The sequence below is a fragment of the Neomonachus schauinslandi genome, chromosome 4, assembly GCF_002201575.2.
Source record: "Neomonachus schauinslandi chromosome 4, ASM220157v2, whole genome shotgun sequence".
NCBI lineage: Eukaryota > Metazoa > Chordata > Mammalia > Carnivora > Phocidae > Neomonachus > Neomonachus schauinslandi.
The window spans coordinates 94,985,789-94,997,154 of NC_058406.1; positions in this window are offsets into that span (position 1 = coordinate 94,985,789).

Sequence of the window (11,366 nt, forward strand, 5' to 3'; positions counted from 1 at the left end):
CAGACAGAGGGAGAGGGAGAAGCAGGCTCTCCGCTGAGCAGGGAGCCCGATGCGGGGCTCGATCCCAGGACTCTGGGGTCATGACCTGAGCCGAAGGCAGCCGCTTAACCAACTGAGCCACCCAGGTGCCCCCAAATAAATAAAATCTTAAAAAAGAAAAAAGAAAAAAGAAAAAAAGAATGGACAAAAATAGGTATCCTTATCTTGTTCCTGATCTTAGGGGATCTAAGCTGATAGGGAGGTCCCAAGGGGGTAGTTTTCTAAATGGTGGGTGTGGCAGGCAGGCAGCCATTCTCACCTCCTTGTAGTCATGCCCATGCGAAAAATTAACCCTTCCCAAAGAGAGGTCTGGCCTTTGCCCTCAGCTCCTGGGAGGTCATCTCTAAACCTTTGGAATGTTCTGGTGATAAGAGTCTCTTCTTTACTTGGGGGCCTTGGGCCATGCCAGATAGTCCATGCGTACAGTGTGGTTTATGGTGGGAGTTTGGGACCATGCAGTATCAGCTAACCTTCCAGAGGGGCTGGAGACTAAGGTCAGCCATGAAGGCGCTCAGTCATGTAGACATGATCGACAATAAAGATGTAGACAATAAGAATTCTGGACACCAAGTCTCAGTGGGCTTCCCTGGTTGGCAATGCTCCATGTGTACTCTCACATATTATGCTGTGAGAAGTAAGCACTATATGCACACCCCCAATTGGAGAAGACACTGGATGCTCCGTACTGAAAACTCTCATGGACGCTGCCTTATGTTCCTCTTCTTGTGGGTGATTTTAACCTGTATCATTTCACTATGATAAATTTTAACTATGAATATAACAAATTTCTGTGAGTTTTCTGAGTCCTTCTAGCAAATTATCAAACCTGAGCATAGTCTTGGGAAGCCCCAGGTTTGCAGCTGGTGTTAGAATGATTCCCAAAATTTTCATTGCTTTGTGTAATCCTTACTCCCTGAGTGTGGGCCAGATTTATTGACTCGTTTGTTAAGAAACAAAATCTGACTAAAGTGATGGGATATCCCTTCTGAGATTAGTTTAGAAATAGGCTGAGGCTTCCATCTTGGGCGCTCTCTCTTATATTGCTTGCCCAGGAAAAAGACAGCTGTCATGTCCTGGGCCAGTCCCATGGACAGGCCCACTTGGTAAGGGACCAACAACCACAGAAATGAGCTTGGAAGTGTGTCTCACCTCAGGTGAATCTTCAGATGAGACTGTAGCCCAGGCTGACAGCTTGACTGCGATCTCATGAGAGACTTTGAGCCAGAAGTACCCAGCTAAGCCATGCCTTGATTCTTGACTCACAGAAACTGTGAGATAATTAGTTGTTTGTTGTTTTAAACCACCATGTTTTATGTAGAGGCCGCTTTGAGGCAAACAGGCTTGAGCGATGGAATGTAGAAAGGACAGATAGCAACCCCCTAGCTGGATGCAGACCAGCCCCTCAGGCGACTCACCTCAAGATATCCATAGGCCCTCACTGACCAATGCGCTACTTACAACCAGGCACAGTTACCAAAAAAGGGAGAATTCCATACGTCACCATGTCTCCTCAACTTCCCTCTTTAAAAACTGCCCCCACCCACTACTTCCTGGCGGACAGCTCTCCTCCGCAGTCCTCCTGGCTGCTCCCTTGTGGTGGATTCAATAACCTTCTATCTCCTTTGTTCTGCCTCAGGTGAATTCTTTCACCTCTGACGCCAATGGCTTCCACCCGATCATTGCCCCACATTTGGGGGCCTCCCCATTTAGACACCACATTTTGGAATGATTTTTTATACACTGGGCTACAGTGTAAGGTTATCAGGGGAACCTCTGTATTTAGTATCCACAAATGTTTTTATCTGCAGGTCTTTTTTCTGGGGCCATTCAATTTCTTTGTAGAAGAACTTCCCAATCTCCTAAAATGCATATGCCTGGCTAGCTGAGTTCAGGGACCAAAGCTAGAAAAGAGACTGACCTTTCACCAATTCCCTCCATTTTTAGCCCAAAGGCAACCCACTCCCCCCCCAACCCCGGCCCCCGACCCCTCAGGTGTGTCTGTGGTGCCTAAATCTGGAGCCCCTCCCATATCAACTGTCTGGAAAGGTTATCGCCTGGTTATACCCAGATGGAGAAGGGGCTGGATGAGTCTAACTACTCTATGTAGTCTTTGAAGAATTCTTGTTTTCAGCCCTTTAAAGTAACTAGTGCCATTCACATAAATCAACTACAGAAGGTTTATGGATCTACCATGAAAGACAAAACTATAAAGCTTTTAGGAGGTAATATAGAAGAATATCTTCATGTATCAATTATAAAGGAAAAAAATGATAAATTGGTCTACATTAAATATAAGAACTTTTGTTCATCCAAAAACACCATACAAAGAGTAAAAAGACAAGACACAGATATTTACAACATATGTAACTCACAAAGGCCTTATAATCTAAGTATATAAAGGTATATTAAAAATCTATAAGAAAACAAAGGCAACCCACTGGGAAAAATGGGCAGAAAATTCCAAACAGGCAATTCATAAATGAGGACGTTTAACAAACGTTTAATATTGTTGGTAATCAGTGAAATGCAAAGAAAATTATGAATTATCACAACGCATCCATTGGATACAATGCAAATATCTATCAGCAGAAGCACGGTAAATAAATTATTGTTATGTTCAGACAAGAGAATACTAACCTTCCAAAAAAATGCACAACTAAAGATACATGTAACATAATGGGTGAATCCTGAAACACATTTTTATTTTTTAATTTTTAAAAATATTTTATTTTATTTATTATTATTATTTTTAAAGATTTTATTTATTTATTTGACAGAGAGAGACACAGCGAGAGAGGGAACACAAGCCCTGGGAGTGGGAGAGAGAGAAGCAGGCTTCCCGCAGAGCAGGGAGCCCGATGTGGGGCTCGATCCCAGGACCCTGGGATCATGACCTGAGCCAAAGGCAGACGCTTAACAACTGAGCCACCCAGGCGCCCAAAAAGATTTTATTTTTTTAAATTTATTTGAGAGAGAGAGTAAACGAGAGCAAGAGAGAGCACAAGCGGGGGAAGGGGCAGAAGGAGAGGGAGAAGCAGGCTCTCCACTGAGCAGGGAGCCTGATGCAGGGCTCCATCTTAGGACCCCGGGATCATGACCTGAGCCAAAGGCAGACACTTAACTGACTGAGCCACCCAGGTGCCCAAAACACATTTTTAAATAAATGAAACAAGATACAAAAAAATATATAGTGTGATTCTATGCATATAAAGTCTAAAATCTAGGCAAAACTAGGAATATATACATATGTAGATTGTAAAACACATATAGTTTATGTATAAGTATAATTATATACTTTATATACATATAAATATGTAATTACCATAAAAGTCAGGCTACTGTTTATCAGGAAGGAATGCTAGCAATGTTGCATTTCCTGGCTTGGATAGTGTTTAATGCGTATGTGCTTCATAATGATTGGTTATTCTGTAATTCATATTTTAGTTATTTTTCTGTATACCTTTTATATTTAGTAATTAAGAAGTTCAAATCTTTTTTTTTTTTTTTTTTTTGCCTTCTCTATATTTTGCATTGTTATTGTTACTGCAGTTCTGCTATTTAAAACACTGTTTTGGGGCACCTGGCTGACCCAGTTAGTAGAGCATGTGACTCTTGATCTTGGGGTCATGAGTTTGAGCCCCACGTTGGGTATGGAGATTACTTAAGAAAAAACATTTTTTAAATGCTCTGTTTTATTTTTCTCATGATTATAATTCCACCTTTATATAATATCCTTTTTCCTTCTTTGTTTAAGCAATATCTATTACCTCCCTGCCCTGTGCAACATGAGCTTATATCCTCTTCCTCCTGTCTCACCTCCTTCTCTCTCCATCCAATCTCAATCAGTAAGGTCACTGACTCAGAGCTTACTTTTGTGCCATTGTAAGCATTCATATGCTTATCTTTTTCCTACTTGATTTGTCACCCTTAAATGATACCCTTCGATTCTGAGCTATTACACAGGAGGCTTTCAAAACTTATTCTGCTTCCAGATTCTCTCCCTTCTCCTATTTTTTTGTAGTTCTAGTCTTCTTACATTGTCAGAGCATGTAACATTCTGTCACTCTCATTCCCACCTTTATTTTTTTTATCCTTACTTTTATTTTTGTTTGCTTATTTGTTTTCGATCTGATTTTGATTCTCACTGCCAGCTTTTTTAGCTAAAGGCTGCCCATGTTCTATTGGCTGGTTGCAGTTAGGTCTCCAGCAGTTTTCTCAAGGAAGGGTTCACATAATCAATATTTTCTGGATTCCTGCTGGCTTAAAACTATTTGTCTGGGGCGCCTGGGTGGCTCAGTTGGTTAAGCGACTGCCTTCGGCTCAGGTCATGATCCTGGAGTCCCGGGATTGAGTCCCGCATCGGGCTCCCTGCTCGGCAGGGAGTCTGCTTCTCCCTCTGACCCTCCTCCCTCTCGTGCTCTCTGTCTCTCATTCTCTCTCTCTCAAATAAATAAATAAAATCTTTCAAAAAAAAAAAACTATTTGTCTGTAACCTTTATATGTGGAAGACAGTTTGGCTGAATAAAAAATAATCTTTGGCTCAGTTTCTTTCCTTGAGTATATTCTAGGTATTGCTCTTCTGTTCTCTGACATTGAATTTTGCTGTTGGAAAATCTATGTCAATTTGATTTTCTTTCCTTTTTAAATGGCCTTATCTTCCTACTGAATCCCCAAGTAATTCTTCCTTAAAATTTAGATAAATCGGGATGCTTGGGTAGCTCAGTCAGTTAAGCATCTGCCTTGGGCTCAGATCATGATCCCAGGTCCTGGGATCAAACCCTGCATCAGGCTCCTTGCTCAGTGGGGAGCCTGCTTCTTCCTCTGCTTTCCACTCCCCCTGCTTGTGCTCTCTCTGACAAATAAATGAACCAATGTTTTTTTTTAAATTTTGGATAAATCAACTTCCTGCTTGACTTCATTGACTATTGGTTCTAGCAGGTTTTTGTTTTTGTTTTTGTTTTAGATTTTATTTATTTGCGAGAGAGAGAAACAGCAGAGCGAGAGAGTGAGAGAGAGAGAGCGAGCACAAGCAGGGGGAGCGGCAGAGGAGAGGGAGAAGCAGGCTTCCTGCCGAGCAGGGAGCCCGATGCGGGGCTCGATCCTAGGACCCTGGGATCATGACCTGAGCCCAAGGCAGACGCTTAATGACTGAGCCACCCAGGCGCCCTTTTAGTAGTTCTTCTGATGGCCACTGAAATGACTGGACAAAGGCCTTGCAGAGAGCAAGACAGAGGCCAAGGACTTTCATACTGGCCCTTTCTTTAAGAGATATTATCATCCTGGTGCTAAATTTGGCTCCAAAGTGTGTGAATACACATGATCCTCCTTGACAGCCTCATTTAACCACTACCTCTCTGAAGAGAAAAAGGAATTTTAACCTTCCTCCAAAGGAAAACTAAAGAATACACACAACAGAATGCCTAATTTATCAGCTAAAATCTTCCAAATATAAGTCTGAGGTTTTGCCTGAATTTTCCTTAAAATCTTTTTTTTTTTTTTTTTTGGCGCTAGTGTCTTTATTTGTATTTTATCCCAAATACCTTTCTTTCTTTTTTTTTTTAAAGATTTTGTTTATTTATTTGACAGAGAGAGAGACACAGCGAGAGAGGGAACACAAGCAGGGGGAGTGGGAGAGGGAGAAGCAGGCTTCCTGCCAAGCAGGGAGCCCGATGTGGGGCTCGATCCCAGGACCCTGGGATCATGACCTGAGCCGAAGGCAGACACTTAACGACTGAGCCATCCAGGCCCCCCCCCAAATACCTTTCTTTTGAAATATAATTTCTTTATTAAAAGTGTTTGGATAAATAATATATAATTATTATTAATACATATATTGTTTATTGTGTATTGTTTATTATATAGTCCAAATTTTGAAAGGCTTTTTAAGAATTTAGAAAAATACAACCTAGCACAATGATAAAAGAATCATCACAGTCCTTTAAAACTGTACACAAATCCAAAATTTTATAATGTTAGTGAATGGTGCTAAAAGAAACAGCTTATAAAAAGCCATAGCACGTGTGGATTACAGTACATTTAAGTTATAGTTTTGTTGGCTTTTTAAAAAGATTTTATTTGTTTATTTGACAGAGAGAGAGACAGTGAGAGGGGGAACACAAGCAGGGGGAGTGGGAGAGGGAGAAGCAGGCTTCCCGCTGAACAAGGAGCCCAATGCAGGCCTCCATCCCAGGACCCTGGGATCCTGACCTGAGCCAAAGGCAGAGCTTATTGACTGAGCCACCCAGGAGCCCCTTAAGTTACAGTTTTATATTTGCATTACATATAGGTATTTCCTATATATTTATAACTAATTCCCAGACATTTTTGGCCCATCCCTAGAGATTTTTATCCTCTTATAAAACAAATACTTTATAGTGGAGAATGTTAGTGGACACCAAGTGATCAAGGTTAACATCACCAGCAAGATGAAAAATACAGAAAAATCATGTTGTACCCCATACAGAAAAGTGCAGAAAAATCATGTTGTACCCCTGACGTGATGCACTGAGAGGGGCACATTACCTTGTGGTATTCTTCCCAATAATGCAGAACCTCAGTAATCATATAAAACATCAGACAACTGTGGGATGATTGTCCCAGTTGCAGGACAGTCTATAAAATAACTTATCTGTGTTCTTCAAAAGTGTCAAGGACTATGTTGTAGTTACTGGATATTTTGTGTGTTCATTATTTTTTAACATTTGTAAAGTATTTCACAGTATGGATGTTCTCTAGTTTATTTAACCAGTTCTCCATTAACACAGGATGTTGCCAGCTTTTCACTATTACAAACAGTACTTCTGTGAACATCATTGTAAATGTATCATTGGGCTTTTGTGCAAATAAATCTATAGAGTTCATTCTTGGATCAAAGAGTATATGCATTCAAAGAAATTGTGTAGATATTATCAAATTGCCTTCTCAGGGGTGTCTGGCTGGCCCAGTTGATAGATCATCCAACACTTGATCTCAGGGTTGTGAGTTTGAACCCCATGTTGGGTGTAGAGATTATTAAAAAAAAAAAAAGGAAATTAAAAAATTGCCTTCTCGGAGCACCTGGTTGGCTCAGTTGGTTAAGCGACTGCCTTCGGCTCAGGTCATGATCCTGGAGTCCCGGGATCGAGTCCCGCATCGGGCTCCCTGCTCAGCAGGGAGTCTGCTTCTCCCTCTGACCCTCCTCCTTCTTGTGCTCTCTGTCTCTCATTCTCTCAAATAAATAAATAAAATCTTAAAAAAAAAAGCTACCATCTAAAAAAAATTACCTTCTCAAAGACTGTAGCAATTTATGGCACTTTTTTTTTTTTTTTGCTCTATCCTTACCCCAACATTCTGAACGTTCCTTTCCCCCATATTTTCTGCAACTGAGCATTATCAATTATTTTTATATTGACCAATCTGATTGAATGAAAAGTGATGCATCAGAAGGAGGATTCTGGGTTGATGGTAGGGTACAAAACACCAGGAATCTCTCTCCCTACCGTGACTACGATTTTACTGGCAAAATCTGTCTGGTGTAGCTATTTTGGAACTCTGGAGTCTATTGCAAGGCTTGCAACTTCCAGGGGAAGTCTTGGACAATAGATTGTGGTTAACCTTGGTCAGTTTAAGCTCCTACCTAAGCAGCAGCTACCTATCCCCTATATCCCAGCCCCACTGCAGGCAAGTGTACATATACATTCCAGGGGCAGTTTGCATGCAGCTTGTGGGAGCCAGGGTAGGCAATAGAAACCGTGTCCTCTAATAATGGGGGGATCTGTGCTCTGATCAACGACTGCTGGTTCTAATCATGGAGGTGCAAACATGGAGGTAGGCAGCCATTGCTGAACCCTCTCCACCATGGATACATGCCTTTCCAGCTCTGGTTGAAGGGACTTCCAGATTATTTATTTATTTATTATTATTTTTTTTATTCATGAGAGTCAGAGAGAGAGAGGCAGAGGAAGAGGGAGAAGCAGGCTCCCCGCCTAGCAGGGAGCCCGATGCGGGACTCGATCCCAGGACGCTGGGATCGTGACCTGAGCTGAAGGCAGACGCTTAACCATCTGAGCCACCCAGGCGCCCCTTCCAGAGGATTTAAAGGGCTGATGCCTTTTTTTTCTTTTTAATCTCTATGTTTGTATTTTTTTCCTCTTTTAGGAGCCACACTAGGACATTTGAGGGTATGTAAGGACTAGGACATTCCAAAGCAAACACATATACGAAGGAATTTATAAAGTCATTATGCATGCCCAGGAAAAGGTACAGGACCAGAAAAGACTGGAAAGACTCCAGGCACTTGGCTGGCTCAGTCGTAGGGCACATGACTCTTGATCTCAGGGTGATGAGCTTGAGCCCCACGTTGGGTGTAGAGTTTATTTAAAAAATAAATAAATAAAAAATCTTAAAGACTGGAGAGGACTCTCTCAGGTTTATCCCTAGCACAGATACACTTTACAACAATCAAAAAGAAAAATGAAGGGACACCTGGGTGGCTCAATCATTAAGCACCTGCCTTCCGCTCAGGTCATGATCTCTGGGTCCTGGGATCAAGCCCCGCATCGGGCTTCCTGCTCTGCGGGAAGCCTGCTTCTCCCTCTCCCACTCCCTCTGCTTGTGTTCCCTCTCTGGCGGTGTCTCTCTCTGTCAAATAAATAAAATCTTAAAAAAAAAAAAGAAAAAGAAAAATGAAAACAAAAGCAAAAAATAGTAAACCCTAGAGAAGAAGGAAAATCTTATTTCTAGAGTTACCACATTATTAAATTCAAAAGTCCAGTTTTCTTTTTTTTTTAAAGATCTTATTTATTTGATACACAGAGAGAGAAAGAGTAGCAGAGGGAGAGGGAGGAGCAGACTCCCCGCTGAGCAGGGAGATCCATGCAGGACTCAATCCCAGGACCTTGGGGGATCACGACCTGAGCTGAAGGTAGACGCTTAACCAACTGAGCCACCCAGGCACCCAAAAAGTCCAGTTTTCAACAACAACCAAAAAAAATCAGAAGGCATATTAAAAAAAAACAGGAAAGTATGGCCCATTGAAAGGAAATAAATCAACAGAACCGTATCCCTGCAAAAGACCAGATGGAGAACCTACCAAAGACTTTATTCTTTTAAATTTTTTTTCTAAGACTTTAAAATAACTGTCTTAAAGATGACCAAAGAAGTAAAGGAAGACATGAAGATAGGCAAGAAAATAATGTATAAATAAAATGAAAAATATCAATAAAGATACAGAAAACATAAAATGAAATGAAAAAGAAATTCTAAAGGTGAAAATTACGATAAATGAAATGAAAAATTCACTAGAAGAATTCAATAGCAGATTTGAGCAGGCAGAGAAAAGAATCAGTGAACTTGAAGATAGGACAATGGAAATTATCACTTTTTTTTTTTTTAAAGATTTTATTTATTTGACAGAGAGAGAGAGCACAAGCAGGGGGAGCAGCAGGCAGAGGGAGAGGGAGATGCAGGCTCCCTGCCGAACAGAGAGCCCGATGCGGGGCTCGATCCCAGGACCCTGGGATCACGACCTGAGCCGAAGGCAGACGCTTAATGACTGAGCCACCCAGGCACCCCGGAAATTATCACTTCTGAGGAACAGGAAAAAAAAAGAAGGAAAAGAAGAAAACAACAGAATCTAAAAGACCTGTGGGAAACCATCAAATATAAACACTGTGGGAATCCCAGAATATGAAGAGAGAGAAAAGGGGGAAGAGATATTATTTGAAGAAATAATGGTCCCAAACCTGATAATGGTCCCAAATTTGGAAGAGAGAAATATAAACATCCAAAAAGCTCAATGAACTCCAAGGAAAATTAATTCAAAGAGACCTATACTGCGACCCCTGGGTGGCTCAGTCAGTTAAGTGTCTGCCTTCAGCTCAGGTCATAATCTTGGGGTCCTGGGATGGAGCCCCATATCGGGCTCCCTACTCAGCAGGGAGTTTACTTCTCCCCCTCCCTTTGCCCCTTTCCCTGCTCGTGCACACGGGTGCTCTCTCTCTCTCTCTTGCTGTCAAATAAATAAATAAATATATCTTTAAAAACAAACAAAAAAACAAAGAGACCCATACCAAGACATTACAATCAAACTGTCAAAAGACAGAGACAAAGAAAGAATGTTGAAAGCAGCAAGAGAGAATTGACTTTTCACATACAAGGAATCCTCTGTAAGAATGTTAACAGAAGGGGCACCTGGCTGCCTCAGTTGGCAGAGTGTGAAACACTTTGATCTTGGGGTTGTGAGTTCAAGCCCCACATTGGGTATAAAGATTACTTACAAGAAAAATAAAGACAATATATGCTTATACAAGGAATAAAGAAATGATGGAGGTATATATTTTTGCCAAATGGCTCTACAGTTTTCCCAACATTTTTTTTTAAAGATTTTATTTATTTATTTATTTATTTGAGACAGAGAGAACGAGAGAGAGAGAGCACATGAGAGGGGGGAGGGTCAGAGGGAGAAGCAGACTCCCTGCCGAGCAGGGATCCCGATGCGGGACTCGATCCAGGGACTCCAGGATCATGACCTGAGCCGAAGGCAGTTGCTTAACCAACTGAGCCACCCAGGCACCCCTTCCCAACATTTTTTTAAAAAATATTTTATTTATTTATTTTTATTTTGACAGAGAGAGAGGGAACACAAGCAGAGCGGATAGGAGAGAGGGAAGCAGGCCCACCGCAGAACAGGGAGCCCGATGTGGGGCTCAATCCCAGGACGCTGGGATCATGACCTGAGCCGAAGGCAGATGCTTAACCAACTAAGCCACCCAGGTTCCCCAACTTTTTTTTTTTTTAAGTAGGCTCCACAGCAGACTCCCTGCCAAGCAGGGAGACTGATGTGGGACTCAGTCCCAGGACTCTGGGATCATGACCTGAGCCGAAGGCAGTCGCTTAACCAACTGAGCCACCCTGGTGCCCGAGTAATCTATCTTTCCCCATTGATATGAAAAATATTTTTTTAAAGATTATTTATTTATTCATTTATTTATTTGAGAGAGGGATGAGAGAACACAAGAGAGAGGAGGGTCAGAGGGAGAAGCAGACTCCCCACTGAGCAGAGAGCCCCATGTGGGGTGGATCCCAGAACCCTGGGATCATGACCTGAGCTGAAGGCAGACGCTTACCCGACTAAGCCACACAGGCGCCCTGAAAAAGATTTTTAAATACATATTAAATATTATGTATATTTAGGTCTGTTTTTCTTTCTTTTTTTTTTTTTAAGATTTTATTTATTTATTTGAGAGAGAGAATGAGAGAAAGAGCACATGAGAGGGGGGAGGGTCAGAGGGAGAAGCAGACTCCCTGCCGAGCAGGGAGCCCGATGCGGGACTTGATCCAGGGACTCC